Raw genomic sequence first — 17500 nt, forward strand, 5'->3', positions numbered from 1 at the left:
TACAGCTCTCAAAAGAGAAAAGGAGAAAGAGCTATGAGTTCAAGTAAGAAAGTGAAAGTTCAGTCCTCACAGTTTCCCTATCCCACTGCCAAAAAGAAGACAACAACAATCTAGCTCCTCGTACTAGTTCTCTCAGTAAATACCATTCTCTTAGTTAGGTAGTAAGTAGATAGACGGAAGTACTTTTACCCAGGGGTAGCCTTCCTTGTCACCAAAGAAAAATGTGAATTGATGAAGTTTTCTTTTTATTTATGGACTACAATGACCTAAAGTAGCTAAATAAGTAGTGAAAGTAAGCTCCTGGCTAAAATGAGTCTTGGTTCTACCCACCGGCAATCATTTTTCGACCTGATTAAAAGTTTTATTGTAGATTGGCTATTTTGGGGTCCCATGCCCATGGATTGCCTTATTTTAGCTTTTTGATTCGTCGTGTAGGTATGCCGGCTAAGAGAATCGCTTTTCGCCTTGCTTGCAAGAGTATAAGCAGTAGATTTTGACCCTATTTGAGATAGAACTCTTTCAATTCATGAGAGAAAGTGCTTTAGTAGCGATTTCCCTGTTCTAGTGCAGGACGCAAGGAGAAGCACGAGCGGAGCGGTCTGGCTAAACGTACAATGCCCCGTAGGGAGATCTAGCTTATTGGTCTAGTGCTTCCAGGTGCTTGCCAGTTCTGAATGACTTCACTTAGCTTGCCATGTTCTTACAAGAAAGAATCTCTTCTCCGAATCGAATCTACGCATATCGAATTCAGTAAAGACTTGAATAGATGCCTTCCTTCAAATATAGTTCATCATGTTGATGGTATTTACTACACTAAGGCTAGATCCGGATTAATCCTAGCCTATTCTTATGAAGGAAGGTGAGCATGAAGCTACAGCTAGCAGTGGTACAAAGCTAAGTGCCCTTTTTCAGTAGGGGGCGAAAGGTTAGACCTTAGAAAGTCAGCGAACAGTTGTTCGTCTAAGTAGGTATGGCGTTCCCCCTTGACTCTTCTAACGTAGAGCTAAGTGATTTCGTAACCTTTTCGTAGCGTAGTAGAATGAAGGCTACGCACCGACGCTCTCTTTTCTATTAGCCTAAGCGTCTTCGCTAACTCGCTCGCCTACTATATACCCTACTTTACCACTTTTAGGGTAAGTTAGGCTAACTCAGCCGCTTACTTCTACTAATGTAGGGCTAAATAGCGCCTTTTCTTTTTTTTTCTTTTTTTTTAACAACCAATTTTCATTATTGCGAACTTATAGGTCCTTAGTAGCGTTGACAAAGAAGAACAGCCGGTTAAAAGACAACGAATCTTTTTATTTCTATCTTCATTATATAGATTTTTCTATAGAATAATGAATCATAATGAAAATTTTAGGCCAGCTTGACAAGATATCTTTTTTATGACTTCCCTTCCACTTATCGATCCCGGCCCAGAAAAGTGACCGACCAGGGCCCTCTTGATGAGTGAAAGAAAGGCTTTATGAGCCCTGTTCCACGCGCTATCTCAACTCCTAGTTCTAGTAGTACAAGCTCGAATCTGATCTATAAGAATAGCAAAAATAGAGCTCTTTGAAATTGAAAGCGGTATTCCCCCTTATATCCAAAATAAATTGAATCATGGAATTCTCTCCGAGAGCTGCTGAACTAACGACTCTATTAGAAATAGAATTATCAACTTTTACACGAATTTTCAAGTGGATGAGATTGGTCGAGTGGTCTCAGTTGGAGATGGGATTGCACGTGTTTAAGTGTTGAACGAGATTCAAGTTGGGGAAATGGTTGAATTTGCCAGCGGTGTGAAAGGAATAGCCTTGAATCTTGAGAATGAGAATGTAGGGATTGTTGTCTTTGGAGTGATACTGCTATTAAAGAAGTAGATCTTGTCAAGCGCACTGGCTCTATTGTGGATGTCCCTGCGGGAAAGGCTATGCTAGGGCGTGTGGTCGACGCTTTAGGAGTAGCTATTGATTGAAGAGGGGCTCTAAGTGATCACGAACGAAGACGTGTCGAAGTGAAAGCCCCTGGGATTATTAAACGTAAATCTGTGCACGAGCCTATGCAAACTGGGTTAAAAGCGGTAGATAGCCTGGTTCCTATAGGCCGTGGTCAACGAGAACTTATAATCGGGGACCGACAAACTGGAAAAACAACTATCGCTATTGATACCATATTAAACCAAAAGCAAATGAACTCAAGGAGCACCTCTGAGAGTGAGACATTGTATTGTGTCTATGTAGCGATTGGACAGAAACGCTCAACTGTGGCCCAATTAGTTCAAATTCTTTCAGAAGTGAATGCTATGGAATATTCCATTCTTGTAGCAGCGACTGCTTCGGATCCTGCTCCTCTGCAATTTCTGGCTCCATATTTTGGCTGTGCCATGGGGGAATATTTCCGCGATAATGGAATGCATGCATTAATAATCTATGATGATCTGAGTAAGCAGGCGGTGGCATATCGACAAATGTCATTATTGTTACGCCGACCACCAGGCCGTGAGGCTTTCCCAGGGGATGTTTTCTAATGTGATCTCCATTACTGACGGACAAATCTGTTCGGAAACAGAGCTCTTTTATCGCGGAATTAGACCTGCTATTAACGTTGGCTTATCTGTCAGTCGTGTTGGGTTTGCCGCTCAGTTGAAAACTATGAAACAAGTCTGCGGTAGTTCAAAACTGGAATTGGCACAATCACGAAGTGGCCGCCCTTGCTCAATTTGGGTCAGACCTGGATGCTTCGACTCATGCATTACTCAATAGAGCTGCAAGGCTTACAGAAGTACCGAAACAACCACAATATGCACCACTTCCAATTGAAAAACAAATTTTAGTCATTCATGCAGCTGTCAATGGATTCTGTGATCGAATGCCACTAGACAGAATTTCTCATTATGAGAGAGCCATTTTAAAGAGTATAAAAATAGAATTACTACAATCCCTTTTAGAAAAAGGTGGCTTAACTAACGAAAGAAAAATGGAACCAGATACATTCTTAATGGAAAGCGCTTTGCCTTATGCAATATAAAATAAAACGAGAAGAAAAATAGAAAGATGAAGGAACAAAGTTGACACAACCCCTTTCTTTCCGTTGGTCAACAACCAACAAAACAAAATCGTTTTGTTCTTCACTACTCGTACAGGAAGGCCTCTCTTTCTGTATGGGGGGAATCCTTTATTCTCAATCAAGATGCCTCAACTGGATAAATTCACTTATTTCACACAATTCTTCTGGTCATGCCTTTTCCTCTTTACTTTCTATATTGCCATATGCAATGATGGAGACGGACTACTTAGGATTAGCAGAATTCTAAAACTACGTAACCAACTGCTTTCACACCGTACGAACAACATCCGGAGCAAGGACCCCAACAGTTTGGAAGATATCTTGAGAAAAGGTTTTAGCACCGGTCTCTCCTATATGTACTCCGGTTTATTCGAAGTCTCCCAATGGTGTAAGGCCGTCGACTTATTGGGAAAATGGAGGAAGATCACTTTGATCTCTTGTTTCGGAGAAATCAGTGGCTCACGAGGAATGGAAAGGAACATATTCTATTTGATCTCGAAGTCCTCATATAGCGCTTCTTCCAATCCTGGATGGGGGATCACTTGTAGGAATGACATAATGCTAATCCATGTTCCACACGGCCAAGGAAGCATCGGTTTTTAATCTCATTGTGACTTGGTCGTTCAGAAGAGATTCTTTCTCGATCAGAATAGTGGAATGGAAGGCGCTACAAGAAAGTTATACTCCTTTTCAAATCGCCCCGCGAAGACAGACGTTTAGAAAGGTTCTCGAGATTCTCAATCGCTCTTTTTTTAGTGGGGCGGAATATTACGGGAAAGGAGCGAGACCAAGCCGAGCCACTAGTAGAGTAAGCCCTTCCCATGTGTCAAAATGAATTGCAGCCTCAACCAGAGAGATCAACCCGCGCCTTTAATGTTAGGCCCCGGCGGAAAGTTTTCCGAAACCGAACTGAATGGAATTGTTACATTCAAAAATGCTTTCTGAAAAGAAAGAAGGTCCATTTTCCCACGTAGTCCGTCGGTCAAACCAATAATTCTCTTCTCAAAGTAATAGGGAGATCCTTTTCTAGTTAGACTTCTTGCAATGAAAGAACCATCCCTTCCTTTTTGTTTGTCCTGTCAGATAGAAAGAGGGACCCCAAAGAGCCTTCTTTACCACTTTAGGAGGCGGGGGTGAAGGGGGGGTTTACTTGCAACCGAGGTAAAGTTGTTTATGATTGAATCTCAGAGGCACTCTTATTATTTGGTAGATCCAAGTCCATGGCCTATTTCGGGTTCACTCGGAGCTTTTGCAACCACCGTAGGAGGTGTGATGTACATGCACTCATTTCAAGGGGGTGCAACACTTCTCAGTTTGGGCCTAATATTTATCCTATATACCATGTTCGTATGGTGGCGCGATGTTCAACGTGAATCCACGTTGGAAGGACATCATACCAAAGTCATACAATTAGGACCTCAAAATTGGTTTATTCTGTTTATCGTTTCGGAGGTTATGTTCCTTTTTGCTCTTTTTCGGGCTTCTTCTCATTCTTCTTTGGCACCTACGGTAGAGATCGGAGGTATTTGGCCCCCAAAAGGGATTGCAGTTTTAGATCCTCGCGAAATCCCTTTTCTTAATACTCATATTCCCCTTTCATCCGGAGCTGCCGTAACATGGGCTCATCATGCTATACTCGCGGGGAAGGAAAAACGAGCAGTTTACGCTTTAGTAGCTACTGTTTCACTGGCTCTAGTATTCACCGCCTTTCATGGAATGGAATATTATCAAGCGCCCTCCACAATTTCGGATAGTATTTATGGTTCTACCTTTTTCTTAGCAACTGGCTTTCATGGTTTTTATGTGATTATAGATACTCTTTTCTCGATCATATGTGGTATTCGCCAATATCTTGGTCATCTGACCAAGGAGCATCACGTTGGCTTTGAAGCAGCTGCATGGTATTGGCATTTTGTAGATGTGGTTCGGTTATTCCCATTTGTCTCTATCTATTGGTGGGGAGGTATATGAAGGAACGAATCAGTGGATTGAAGAATTAAAGCTCGAAGACAAAGAGAAGCGGGCTTTTCCAAAGAATTACTGCAGCTTTCCCACTCCCTTTGATTATCATATACAAAAATGTCTCTTCCACTTTCCTACCAAATCTCTCTTTGTTCTGGCATATAAATGAAGGGATCGAAGAGATTATGGCAGATCATGTTCACCAAGAAATGACCCGAAATCGGAACTTGGTCTTTTTGAGATTGGTCCTTTTAATCGTAATAAAAGATGTTTTCTTGTCTCTCTTTTCTTTTCTGAACAAATCGAATAACTTAATGGATCGAACTCTCCATGAGATTCATAGTTGCATTACTTATAACTTCCTTGTTCGTAGACAAAGTGGACTCTACTTGACTTTCTTTCCTATCTTCTTTGAAATAAGTAAATAGTGGATCTTCGACTAGCATTTTGTGAAAATCATAGTTGGTATTGGACAAGAAGGAAATTCCCTCTCTTCTGTTGTCACAAGAAGGGACTAGTTTCCTAGCCAAGCCAGGGAATCTACGACCGATTGTCAAAAAATCTCCCACTACGGGGTAAGAAGCAAGAAAAGAGTGCCACTTTCAAAAATGATTTTTTAGTTCAATCACCCGCCGAAGCGAATCCTTCGAAATAGCCAAGCCAGTAAGTAGAAGGGCAAGGTGACCGCAGGGAAAGGCATTACTGGAAGGAAAGTAGCCCAACTCAATTTCTTACGCATCAGTGGGCTTTGAGTGAAAGCAGTAAGTCAGTGGCCAAGTAAGAACGATCCCCAGTGTCATCCTCTTCGTCTTCTCTTTAGGAAAGCAAGTCCCATCGAGTTAGCTCTTGGAGTCAAGGCATGCCTTAAGGTAGCGACTGATTTTCAGGTGAGATGGTTCAATAGTAGATTAGATAAAGGCATGCCTTAAGCAAGAAGACAGTGTTCAATTTGAGCATGGTTCTTCCTAGGGTAATTGTTTTGGCATAAATATATAGTATAGGTTTGGTAAGAAGTCACAATAGTACGGATCTTCCCTTCCCAAGTCTCAATATCTTTTTGTCTTTTGAGATTGGCTGGCTTATTTAGATTTAAGTAGAAATTAAGCAACTTATAGGGTATGATATCAACAACATATCCCTCCTTAGCTTTTAAATACTCATAGCAGTCCTTCTGAAATTGAGATTGATCATTACAACAACCAAGATGTTTCATCACATTATTGTATATGTAACTGTTGATGATTGAAAGAGGATCTTTTGACTGGACCCCCTTACTTTTCTTTGTATTTCCTGCAAAAACCAACCTAAGAGAAAGAGACCTAGGTGATATGGATTCGCTAGGACGGAGTTGCTATCGATTGAGGATTGGCCGAAGGGAGTGCCATCATGTAGCTGGGTACAAATAAGCCAGTGAAAGAGGAGTAGTCAGGGTACGACGAAGGACGCCTGGTACGTAAGAGAATATGGATCACGTGGGTTTGTACTGATCCGCTTTTGAGCTGTCGAGTGACGCTTGCTCCATCTATTAAGAAAGGACGCGGAGGGCCTGTCTTATAATAAAGGGGGTACTCTCTTCTTTGATGTGCGCTATATTATTGTGTCCTATTCCTGAAGGAGTGATCCGGGATTAAGCCACGTGGCGATACCACGCCAAAAGAAAGGGGGCCTTTCGTACGGATTGTAGTACGAAGTTAATTCTTCAGCACACTAAAATCTAGTGGATCCGGTTCCATATTCATGAAAAGCCGGGGTTGAAACATGTTATGATACTAAGACACCTTATCTTTCTAATAATAAGAAAGAGTTAGGCGCCTCCAAGGCCTATTAATAGAAGTTTCTTTCAGTCTATTTTTTCAAAGAGAGAGGTAGAAGTCAGAGAGAAAGACTTTCAGTAACACTTATTCCAACAACAAACACTCTTATGGATATCACCGGAAGACTTGCCAACAATTCAGCAAGAAATAGGTCTCGTGGAAAACGAGAAGCTCCAACAGGAGCAAAGGCTCGGTCTGTTCTGGGAGCATCCGCCTGCTCTCGATCCGGAGGTCTTAGGAAAGATGATGCAAGTGACCCGGGACCGCATTCGCGGTCTGGAAGACCGGCGTCGGGCCCTCCTCGCCGAACAACAAGAGCTTATTGTACGGGCCGCCACCCTCGGTGACCGGGGAGACTAGTAGAGTCCGTCGACTCTTTCTAGAAGATTTAAATAAGTGTCTGTAGACGCAAAGTAGTTTGTTTTAATGTATGGTGTTCTTTGTCTTTTGTTAGTGGGGATCTACTCCGATGCTTACTGGGGATAGACTCCTATGCTAAGTTAAGTGTCTTTGTTTGGTTTTATTTGTTATGTTGTGTTTAGTTGTTTGGCTGGTCTATGTGTGTGTAAGCTTTCTACTGGATGTTCTCCCATCTAACAAAATGCTTTTAGTGCTGGAATGAAAAAATCTGCTTTGTTCTAGTTCATTCTCTTTCCCTGTTTTATGCAGAAAAATATCTTATTTTAATTCTTTTTTAAATATCCTTTATTTTCTTATTCATTTTTCACATATACAAGCTAAAACTACAGCCAACAGGGTGGAAGTTGTGTGTTTACGGTATAAATCCTCTAATAGCATAGCAGATAGCTTCCATGCCCACCTGTCAAGAGTATTCTCGCCGAACTCCGCTCTTCAAGCTCAGCTTCGGCAACAGCAACTCGAGAAAGCTCTTCGTTTGTGAGGAACCGGCCACTTCTTTATATACGTTGCCGGGACAATCTGTCTGTGCCACGGAATCTGAGAAGGGGGACAGCAACGTAAAAGAATGAGGGAAATGAGTTCCGATCCCGGTATCGTTTGGTCCTTACTCTTAGAGAAATTATTTGCGTTAAGAGCAAATAGAATCGAAATAAAAGATTTTCCTCGATGAGTTGAAGGTTTATGACTCCTTCTTTCTTTAGTAGCGAGTCTAACTTTACAGATATCATTTCTTTTTACCGCCCTGACTTGACTGGTGAGGTATCAACGCTAACTCACTAGACGGACAATCGACCAACGGGAGAGACCCGATTCAGCCCAATAGTGGCAGGTAATTATGGGTTCTGCGATTCCTGATAAACGAGAAAACATTACATCAATGAAGGAATGCAAGTGTAGTTTTCACCAGATCGTCTGTCCCTTGATTTGAAACCTACGTAAAATAAAAAGAAAGACTGTCTGGCTGTAGCCATGCCAAATGGATAAGGTCACCGGATTGAATTAGACTTTTGGACTAGAACTTGGGAATCCTTCTCGCCGCTTTGAGCCGAAGCAGCGGAATTGCCGACATTACTATAGAATGAAATTTGTGCAGCGATTTTAGCACGTGGCTATCTTGACTATTGATTGATCCTTGCTTCTTACTTAGTGCTTGCGTAAGAAACCTACCTTAGTGCTCAGTGATTACATCAGCCAAAGCGTCAGCCCATAGTAAACTGCAAAAGCTAAAGGGGAATACTTACTCGACAAAACAAGCAAGGCATTTATTAAGTGCAGGTATGACTGAACTCGAGCGTCGCGAAAGCTTTTCCATAGCAAGCTGGTACGGAGCAAAGCGAGAGGAAATTCACATTGCTTGGGAATAGGGATAGGAGGATGCTGGGAGATCCCAAACCAGATGCTTTGAATAGCAATCTTTCGTACCCCATTCAATAAACTTGCTGGGAAAGCTTAATAGAGTGACCAAGCGTCGACCTTAAACGAAAAGAGTGTCCAACCAATCACGACAAGCTGCCCTGCACTAAGCAAGTCGTAGTCCCAGCTTTTTTCTCCTTCGATTGAGTTGGATTGGAAGAGTCAGCCTGCCTTTTTCATGTGTGCGCATTATTTAAGATTAGTCTTTCTTTTCTGGAGTAAGAAATCCAATTTGAGCGTCGCATCGCTTACTTAGCTTGGGTTAACTTTAGAGCTCCGCTTACTCATATGATGCGTGGGAAGAAAGAGATTGGCTGGTGTTGGCTTATGCCCCTATTGAGTAAGATTGCTTGCTAGTTTTTATCAGTTCAATCACTGAAATTAGTGAAATCTAGAAATCAGTCTCATTTCACCATTAGGGAGAATCCACTTTATCCATTTCAATCTCTGTCATCGAAGGAAAAAGGGCTAGCATCATTTCTCCATTGGGGAGATACCAATTTTGAAATGAAAGATCAACTCTTCGAAGGGAAAAGCTCAAGTGTGAAATTATAGCTATATTGGCATCGACTATGTCTCTCATCGGTTCTCCAGCATGCGAGTTCATTCAGTATCGAAGTCAGCTAGCCTTCATTCAATCAAGGCAAGTTCAATGGGATCTCCTTTGTCTCTCAGTCTCAGTTGCAATACTTGTACATGAAAGGCAGTGAAATACCATTAAATAGAAAGAGGTTTGAATATCTCACTTCAATACTTGTGCCATCCATATCGAACTTCTCCAAGCAGTTCTAATGCCATACTGATGGAATTCCTATCCAGTAGTAAACTTCGGCAGCAAGGACCGTTTCACTTGTCTAGATGGCCACATCTAAACTTGTACTTATATGCACTACCGAAATAAGTCGGGAAGTGCTCGCATCTCTTGCCTTAAAGGTTTCACTGCTCTAACTAGGGTTTCCCGCAGAAAGAAGTCAACTAGAAGGCAAAATCCACCTAGTCAAAATGGCAGTTACGGACTAATGTACTTGAGCCTATTTTCTCGATCGAGAAATGGCATTCTTTTATGCGCTTTATCGCTAACAAGCCAAGCAGTCCCTAGCGGGCTATCCGTCATGATCTCGAAGAAGTGCAACAAGACCAGTATCGAACTGGGATTGCCTCTCTTTCAATCTTTAGAAGTTACTTTGTATACCTTTCTAATGCAATATCTTCAATCAGATCTGTACGAGTGACAGGAAGAAATCAGCTAGTTGCCATCCGCTCTGTCCCAATCTCCGGTCAATGATTGAGTCCGAACTCACCTAAAACGGTTATAGACCTACGTGTCGGCCAGTGCCGGGCAGAGATAGGGACCATGAAAATGGGATTCAATCGAACCTTTTCGGACAATTCCTAACGCAGAAGAGGGATGCTAATAAGCTGACAGCTCAGGCATGGCTTCAATAGCGAAAGAAGTTCTTTCTGATTTGAATCAAGAATGACAATGAATTTACGATATCTTGATCCCCTTCACTTGTGAACAACAGGGACCCATTCTGTTGATTGTTTCTCTGCCCCAGCTCTAACAAACTGGTTTTTCTTTCTCACAGAATTAGGGAAATTATTAGATTCTTCTTCCTTCTTTCAGTAACATATACCGAGATAGGCTGGGAAATCCTCCTTCGAAAGACAGGTGGCAACTTGACCTCTAAGTAAGGACAGGAACGACCGTGCCCAATCAAACACCACAATCATGAAAACCACCTGAACCGAGACCTAAAGTTGAACCGCTGAAGGAACCTCTTTCCGTTGTTAAAGCAAGTACGCTTTTCAAGCTTTTTCCTTACTCTTACTAAAGCAGGCACACGCAAAACTCTCTCTTTGGCTTTTCACTGAAACCAATACGTCTAACCATAAGGTAGGTGCTTTCACGACTCACTAAACGGGGGATCAAAATCTTTGCGCAGTAGAGGAGTCAAAAGCGGAGGACGAAGCGAAGGTAGAGGACACAGCAGATCCCCACAGGGAAGGAAGATGGACTGGACTCACTCTCATTCATGGCATGGGCAAAAGCAGCCCTAATGACTTTCAGTGAAGATATGCTTATACGGCGAAGTCAGTCACAAAGTCTATGTTTGTAGGCTTTCACTCTAAGCCGACCATCCAAAAAGGATGTGCACAATTGATCATTGACCGTAGTCTTCTCTTTTATCTCCCAATGTGGGGAACTTTTTTCGGTTTTTTTCTCTTCAGCACAGCACTCAAGGGTGATGCATGGCGTCATTACTGAATCCTTTCTTTGACCTTTCTTTTCTATAACGAAAAAATCCCTCCTCTCGGTGATATGGGTGAGAAACCCAAAGCAGAAAAGCTCAGCAAGCCAATGGCTCAACGGTTCTCACCACCCTCCTCTGGCGCAAACACCGTTTGCTGCGCTGTGCTCATCGCGAGAAGCCGGGGAACTCTCTTGGGTGGACTTCAAGCGTGATGATAGTCAGTCTGAAGTTTTCTACTATGCCTTATTAGTTCAAAGACCGGGCTTGGGGGTTGGTCTCAGTGGTCAAAGAAAATGTACTAGTGTGCTGTCTTAACATGCAGAAATTGTATTAGACTGCTAGCTTTACCAGCGGTAGGAGAGTTAAAAGACGGTACATGAGCGAAGTAGGATCCTCTTTTTTTGTAGCCCATCGACGATATTCTTTGGTTTTGGTACATAACAATTTGCATAAGCAAAGTCGAATATTTGTTTCAAATCTAGATCCCGCACTCTCATCTCTAGTCTCTAGCTATAATCTTAGTATATTAGTCAAATATATCTTGTACTTTCTTCGGCCTAACTAAGAAAAGAGAACAAGAGAAGAAAAGCAAAAGCAAATACGACTTTCAGCCAAGCTGCTTCATTCAAGTCTAGGACTTAGGCAAGACTTATCAATCGAGTAGTTATAAAGCAGTTTAATCGCATTTAGCGTCTCTCACTTAGCTCTGATCTGGTGTCGGCGCTCACAGTCCAAGAAGAGTAGTCCTTTCATTGGCTAGGGGGATTACGCTTAATGGGATAGACCGATCATCGCTTCCATCCTCTACTAGTTTTTGAGTCAAGCCAGCAAAGAAGTAGACTCTTTCCTTTTTCACTGGCTAGCATCATAGGGATATTCGACGTTTCATGAGATAGTATAGTTCTAGACTAAAGCTAGCAAAAAAACAAGACTGAGGTCGATAGGGGCATTACTAGTAATTGCTAAGGTGCTTTATGAAGTATTAACCACGCTCATCTCCAGTCGCCTTTGTTATTTCATATACTATTCCCGTATGCCATATCTCTTATTCAATCTTGCTATACGTCCAAGCTCTCCCCCATCGGTAGTTGGAAGCAGAACTGAGACTGGCTGTGACTGAAGGAAAAGGGAGCTAGGTGTGATAGGAGGGCACGGTTAAACAGGTAAGCGAAGGCTCTCTCTCTCTCTCGCTCTGTGGTCTTGTGTGAACTCCTTTCCGCCCATTATTGATCTTCACTCTAAGTGAGCAGGTCAAAGCAGTTGTGATGATAGCAATATTAAGCAGGGAAGCAGAAGCAAAAGGTCTTCAAAGAACATTTGTGTAATAAAGCTTCTTGGTCTCATTTCATTGGTCTCTAAGGTAAAGTCTCGCTTAATCGTTCATCGATCTTTTTCTGTAAGGCCACGGGCCCCACGAATTCCGATTTCTATTTTTGTTTATATTAAAGTGTTGGTAGCTTCTAGCCTCGTGCTGGAAAGTCTCATGGGGGTACTATAGATATAGCATAACTCTCTAAATGAGACTCAATCTATACAATCAATCAGTATGTGCAATATACCGGTCTTTGCGATATGCTCTTTCAAAAAAATCATAGATCTTCCCGCTTAGCTGCACTGCTCTCTGAGCTCTTTTGTCCGCTATCGCTTCCTCTAGTACTAGCTCTGATCTCTCTTCAGCAGTTGCACTACGAGTCTTTCATTCATCTCCTGCCCTTTATAGTTGTAATCGCTAGAAACACTATATCATTGGCAATTAATTGGCATTGACGTAATCTTTTTTCTCCTATCGGAAGGGGGTCCTGTCGAAAGCAAGAAAACGCATTGCAAATGGCGTGCCCTTACTCCAATTATAAATAAAGCTCTTTTGCGCTCTTGGCTAGGCCTGTAACAAGTATCTAAAAAATGTTTTCTTTTCGGCCGTTCAAAGCAATGACTTGAGTGAGTAAGGAAGTAGGACCTTTTTACCCCGGCTGTGAGTTATTACTGACCCCTCTTTGTCTCTCCCCCGCGTTGTGAATGAAGTGAGTAATTCGTTGGTGCTTGTCCTTCAGTAAGTAGTTCGGATGGCTGGATACATGCTACGCTCTGCCACGCTTGCCTGACCGCGAGAAGCCTTATGGTAAAATAATCTTTAACAACAATTTGAGAGCATCTTTGGAATTGAAAGAAGGGGCTAACCTGACTTTCACTTTCAAAAAAAGAGAAAACTGGACTTGCACATTAAGAAATGGAATTGCGATGAGCCAGAAGTTAGAATATCGCCTAACCACCTGTCTCCGTCTCCCGTAGTTCCCCCTTGAAATATCCGTTTGCCTACTTCTACTCTGGCCAGGGGTAACAGTCTTTTTGAGAACCAAGTGGCCCTTGAGGAAGACCTTCAGAAAACCCCTCTAACTCAGGGAAAGGAATTCAAGCCCTTAAAATGAGTCAAGTCTATGATAGGTACCAATAGTCTTTATGGCGCGCTTACCCCTTATGCAAAGCACCAATGACTTCGGTCTTCTGAAAGGGGCTTAGGGCATATCATCAAAGAAAGAATCCTGAGGAAGGGGGTGAAGCTGAGGTTAGAAAAGGTTTCTCCCGCTGTTGCTAGTTCTTCCGTTGTTGGTAGTTCCTCAGGTCGGGTTGTTTCTTTTTCAGAGCTTTTTCAATTCTTTCAGAACCTTTCGTATGAGCCTATTGGAAGATTGGGGCTACCTCCTCTCTTTCCGATCTCATTCAGATAATAAGCCAGTCCGGTTTATTAGATAGTGAGTGGGTAAGAGAGGTGCTTGGTCTGTCTTCGAATGTGGGCCTAGAAGCATTAGCCGAGTCTCTGAATATTCCCGGGGGTTCTCAGGAGAAAGACAACCTTAAGGTGCTAACGGAGCTTCCACGTCTCTGTCCAAGAAGGTGCTTGCTTTATTGGTTGGTAGCTTGGTTATAGTCGTTATGAAGAATGAAGGAGCACTGCTGCACTTCCACGACATGGGAAAGGATCATGGGATGAGGAAAAGAAAGAAAAGGTGTAAGGTGAGGAGATATCGAGAGGTAGAATAGCTGAAATGAGTTCAAAGGAATTAGTTAAGACACGCTTCTTTAGCACAGGCCACGGAGTGAAGTTGGAAGGTTCAATGAACTACGCGAAGGGCAAATCTTGGGAGCTATTGTTGTCTATATTCAAGTGGCGTAGGCGAAGCTGTGGCGACTCGTGGAGTAGACAGCGAGCTCCGCTTGAACAGAAAGCAGCAAGCTGCAAGCAGTACTCTAAAAGTAGTGAGCTCCGCAACAAAAGCGAAGCGGGCCGCGGTAGCCTATTCAGTTTTTCAGCTGCATCGTACCATACTATGGGACGGGTCCGTACCTCCTTTAGGTAGAGCCCCCCTGCTCCTAATGTAGAGCTAGAACTACTGCTACCGTGGAATCCGCGGTCACACATAAGTATCTCGCCTTCCAAAAAGGCTGCTAATTAGCACTAATCCTAATGGGGACCATCGATCAAGAAGGACTTCGGAGACTGCAATCGAATTGATCAAAAAAAAAGAAAGAGGGCCAACTCTTCTAGTTGCGCCTCTACCCTTACTACGCTACCCTGATAAAAGGTCGAATTCAGCTGGACTGCAAGCACGATATGCCGATCAAATCCGTTAAAGGAAGCCTAATCAAAGCGGGCAAACAAGAAGATCTGACTGAGTTGATGATGGACCAGATCTCGAAAGGCGAGAGGCTTTCATATAGACGTATGATAAAAGGAGGGTCGAGAGAGGCTTGTTGCACGATCCACCCAACCCAGCTAAGCTAATCAATGCTGCATAAGATAAGAGAGTGGGAGACCGGCCCCCCTCTGGAGGTGCACACCCATTTATGAACATATACAAAGGGCTAAAGAGAGAAGTCCATGGAGAACTACCAAATCCAATTACTTTGATTTGTTCGTACCATTATGTCATTGATCACTGCTAGGTCGGTTGATGAGTCACCCAAAAAAAGCATCGAGAAAGGGAAAGCATATATGTTTTATGAAATGATCAGCGGTTTCATTTATGCTAAGCCCTGCATCGTGTTCGTCTGTGTTAATTGAGCTTTAGCGCCATGCGCTTTGCTTCGCTTTATAAAAGAGAGAGAGCCTTGTCTTGAGAGTGAGAAGAAAGGGCAAGCGATAGAAAGGATAGTCCCTCGCGTGTTCGCGAGAACTACTAGAAAATGGTGAGATCATTAGATCATTAGTGAAAGAAGGACCAACGACGATCCTATCCTAAAGGAGAATAAGGAGTAGGAGGAGTCAGTTTTCTTTGAAGATCGAGGAATCAATCTCCCAATTATGCCATTTGGAAGAAGTCTTCTACAAAGGGAAAGCCTGTTACGAGTAAGCGGAGAGGAAAGATCTCCAGAGATTCTTATCTCATTCCATTCCAGTGGCTCAACTAGTAACCAATGGCGAAAACTAAAAATCCATGGTTTCCCGGTATAACCCTATTTCGCCCAAGTTGTTTCAGAACCGGAAAAAAGAAGCGGTTTTTCGCACAGCTTGCGCATAGTGCAGGTCCCACTTGTATATCGTATTTGGCCGAAGAAGCATCAGACAGGTTGGAGTTCTTACCTTCTTGGGATTCCATGGACCAAGATCTGCTTTTATTATATGGGCAATACCGATCTACTTTAGTAGATCATATGGATGTAGAAAAAGCTTCTCATTTTGATGAATTGGAAACATCTCTTTTCCATTTCTATTTACCCAGTTCATATCTTTGTTTCATGTGTTCCCCGGAGGAATTCGATCTCTTCAATCTCGGGATACCACCTAAATAACTATAACTGCGGCCAGAGAGTCAAATAGGTCGGGAAGAAAGAGTCTGAGGTTGGGTTGGACGACATACATCTTGGTTGGTCCCACCACCATCGGGGATTGGACATATATAGAATCTTTCTTCTAAAAAAGTCTTCAATTATATATCATTTTATATTCTTATTTATTGAAATAGCTGCAAGACCACAAAACAGGGTGAAAAAAACCAAAATCCCTTCTTTTATGTTCCTCCCAGATACATGGCTTACATACCCGGCTCAACCTTCTTAGAAAACAATCGAATCGAGGATCAGGAGGAGAATTGGCCATTCAATCTTGTGAACTAATCGAGACCGAAATTGGAGAAAGAGATACGAACGAAAAGGAATAACCAATCGATGAAAGAACATGAAACCATTCTGTTTCAATAGAGGTACAAAAAAGGGTTGGGGGCAATGAAGTAGGTGAAGTGGTTGGATTTTGCGAGTTGTTTCCACCACTGCTGGATGTGATTCCAAGAGCCGAACGAGAATGAATACCACACAAAAAATTCAAGACCGTGCTCCCTAATGGAATGTTTAACCGATCCATTCCGGATCGACCGAATTGGTACGGAAGTTGTAACACGGGAAAACCACGGAAAACACGACTTATTTGAATAACCCAGTGACCTACCAATTGTAGAAGTAGGATTTTTGGCAAGCAATAAGCACTTAAGTAATACAATTCAAGTGTACCATCTTCTTTCTCATTTCGAGGAAAAGGTGCGGAAGGAAAAGGAAACAACGGAGGGATTCGAATCGAACCTAAATGGGAATGACATGAAAAGTCTTTTTCAAAACCTAGCATTAAGGGCGTTACGACGATATATGAGAGGAATGGAAAAAAACTCGTGATTGGTGTGGAGGGGAAGGTCTGTTTATAATATAGTTCAAGAAAGATTCGTCTCATTTCCTTACTTCTTCGTTCTTTCTATTTCATTCACTTCAAGACTGGTTCTGAACGCTGCGTAACATCATCTTCAACCAACCTCCATCGTACCGGTGCGACCACTAAAGAATTGCTTATACACTAAACAGCTGCTTATACACGCTTACTAAAAGACTGACTTTTATTCATATTCAATTCATTAGGCCAGTGTGAAACTAAGAAAGATAGATGTGCCTAAGTCGTAAGCAAACTGTGCACACTAAGAGAAGAGGAGAGACGTTCGCAATGACTACCACAAGAAAGCCGCCCCCTATCTCTAAAAGGGCCCGTCACTTCGTCCGTACCTTCTTGGCTTAGGCTTGCGACTTCACTTACTTTATGGCCTTGCCGCCTTTTTCTAGCAGAAGCTAAGCGCTTGAAAAGCGCGCTAAGAAAGGTTGCTTCTGTCGGCCTTTATGTGCAACAGTCCACCAGTAGTGGAAGATCGGGTTACCGTACATACAAGAGTCTTCCAGTTCTTACGGAAGCTCTTTCTTACCAGTCAAGTAGTACACTGTATCTTATCATATAGCCCGGCGCGGCGGGTCGCCTTTTTAATTCAGTAGATAGAAGAAAGTATTAGATAAGGAGTAGGTGAGTGAGTCCTCGCTGACCTGAGCAATTTCGATCAGCTAGCAGGCCTTTTATTTGGTAGGTAAAACATCGCCAAAGTGTATCATCAGATTTTACTACGAAGGAAGGAACTCGGCAGAAGATCGGTCTGCAAGAAAGGCCTACTTATCCACGGGTTCATTGACCAAAAACCGTCGTAGGAATGGAGACCTTTCAATAGAGCGGAGGCGAACTGATCAACGAGAAAGAGGCCCTACTCACTACAAAGGAATACACCACAA

At 42.6% G+C, this 17500-nt stretch overlaps 1 pseudogene; it reads left to right on the forward strand.

Annotated features, from left to right (window-relative positions):
• The first annotated feature begins 14998 nt into the window (after positions 1 to 14998).
• LOC143533546 (putative mitochondrial protein ymf1) lies at positions 14999 to 15777 on the forward strand (annotated as a pseudogene).
• The last annotated feature ends 1723 nt before the right edge of the window (positions 15778 to 17500 follow it).

This window comes from Bidens hawaiensis, unplaced genomic scaffold (genome assembly GCF_021521415.1).
Source record: "Bidens hawaiensis isolate Kalapana, Puna unplaced genomic scaffold, B.hawaiensis_p1.1 tig00009775_1, whole genome shotgun sequence".
Lineage (NCBI taxonomy): Eukaryota > Viridiplantae > Streptophyta > Magnoliopsida > Asterales > Asteraceae > Bidens > Bidens hawaiensis.